Source organism: Littorina saxatilis, linkage group LG8 (assembly GCF_037325665.1).
Source record: "Littorina saxatilis isolate snail1 linkage group LG8, US_GU_Lsax_2.0, whole genome shotgun sequence".
Taxonomy (NCBI): Eukaryota; Metazoa; Mollusca; class Gastropoda; order Littorinimorpha; family Littorinidae; genus Littorina; species Littorina saxatilis.
In genome coordinates, this window is record NC_090252.1 from 51,192,985 (window position 1) to 51,195,484 (window position 2,500).

A 2,500-nucleotide genomic window follows, 5' to 3' on the forward strand; every position below is an offset into this window, starting at 1 on the left:
CATCATCATCATCATCATCATCATGATCGTCAACGACATTGTCGTCGTCATTATCTATAATGATGTCATTAACATGTTGTCTTTGCATGTTTGGTGTCTTTGCATCGGGGTGCAGAATATATGTTGTTTCTAGAATAGCAGCTATATCAACATCTTACATTGTTTAGGTTGTCATAAGTGCCACTCATTCAAAACAGTTGTGTGTGCAATTATTCTGTTTCCAGTGGAATGTCAAGAAAAGAGCTTCAATGGAGTTAGAAGACTTCGTGTGGTGGAATGCATTGCCACTGGTGGTGTTTTTGGCATGCAGATGTGGGAAGATGGCGAAAACCCCATGTCATTATTGAACTTCACCATAGGCGAAGAGAAGAAGTGTACACTGAAGTCAACGTTAGGAGCTTGCAATTTTAGTTCAGGACTATTTCCATTATTTGTGGCTGGACAAGTAGTAATCACTGATCTGAAAGAACAAGAAACTAGGAGGTATCGGTGCAGAGTGAACTTTAAAGATGGTACTGACACCACCAAAAAAACATGCTACGCAAATGCCACACTGCCACGTAAGTGTTTGATTTACATCGATTTTTTCCGCTCAGTTTAGGTGCAGACATTTAGGTACGAGAACACAAGCAGAAACACAAATTGACAGAGCGACATACATGTTAGCACACACACGCACGTACCCACACAGAGAAGGTGAACGAAATCAGACAGCAACTAAAACAGGTGGGCTAAAGTCTGGTGAGAAATGTATTCCAAAATATCTATGCCACACATCTAATTCACATAGGCTGTTTAATGTTACTACAAGTTTTCACATTAGAATTGCACATCATACAATTAACATCTTAGATTGAACTGTTGATTTCAATGGGATGTGTCTTTGGATTTACAGTTGGTGCTGCAACAACTTCTCCATCAACAACAGTGAAAGGTGAGTTGCCACGATTTGTTTTATGGAAACATTGCTCTCTCTAAAGAAAGAGAATAAGAGACACACCGAGAGAGAATCAGATTCAGATTCATAACTTTATTAAAAAGCGATGAAGGTTTGAGGTTGAGTCCAATCTTCCAACTGTTCCTCTATGGACATACAAAGCATTGCACGTACATGGCGTAATTATTAATTAGTATATAGTATAACGTAGAAATAGTTGAACGCAGTAACATTGAATTCGCAGTTGTCATAAAGTAACGATAATGCTGGAAACAATAATTATGATGATGATATACTATTATAATGATAATAATGATACTACAGCATCTAAACAGCACCAGTACACAGTTCAGCAAAGCGTTTGATAGCTGAATACCAAATTAATCATTAATAGTATATTTTTGACCAGGCAGAGGAACAGTCAATAGAGATACAGGTGTGTCGTCCGCGTATTGTATTGCAAGGTAAACAGGCATAACAACGTTATCAATGTTTTCATTTCCAAGGAGTCGTTGGGACAAGTTGCGTTTTGCCAGAACCAACATGTTCAGAACAACATGTTGAGAAGTGTTTCATATCACTCATGAAACGGCTTTCATTGTTGGCTGTGTGAACATAAACAAAAGGAGCAAGACATTGTTGCACACGCAATATTGTTTTTCTGCTCGAGCCCTAGCTTTGACACGATCACACGGCTTTTAATTTTTTCATGATTACTTTTTTCCTTCTGTCGTTTGAGGTGACGAGGAAATAACATGCGGGGTTAATTTGGGAATGAATAAGACTTGAACACTTTTTCCCCTTAAAGTACTTTTAGAACGATCAAACGTGTGAATGTCTCTGATATGTAATTTGTTTGGAGTAGTTCATTAAAATTCGTGTTTTACTTTGGTATACAAATGACGATAAAATGATTTGTAATTCACAATGGGTCATGTACAGCTTCCGTAAATTGAGTTCATTGCGCAGTGGCGTGGTGGTAAGACGTCGGCCTCCTAATCGGGAGGTCGTGAGTTCGAATCCCGGTCGCTGCCGCCTGGTGGGTTAAGAGTGGAGATTTTTCCGATCTCCCAGGTCAACTTATGTGCAGACCTGCTAGTGACTTAACCCCCTTCGTGTGTACACGCAAGCACAAGACCAAGTGCGCACGGAAAAGATCCTGTAATCCATGTCGGAGTTCGGTGGGTTATGGAAACACGAAAATACCCAGCATGCCTACTCAACGAAAGCGGAGTGAGTTGACTATGGTCTCAGAGTATAGTGTGGGAAACCCAAATGGGCAAACAAGCTCACACGTAACCAGAAAAAATTCTGGAACGCTGAAGAAAAGTTCATGAAAACATTTTGCGGTGTTTATATATCTATTCGGATGGTACTGGTCGTGAACGACTTAATTTCTCCATAGAAGTGGTAAGACGACATGAGGTTTTATTATTTTATTTTTAGAGTCATAGACCTCAATGAAAAAATTAAAACATGGAGACTGCAATACGGACTGAGAAAGAAAACAAATAGCCTTCGCATCGGTGTTTATGTACCTTTTTCTGATGGGGGCTGGTCGTA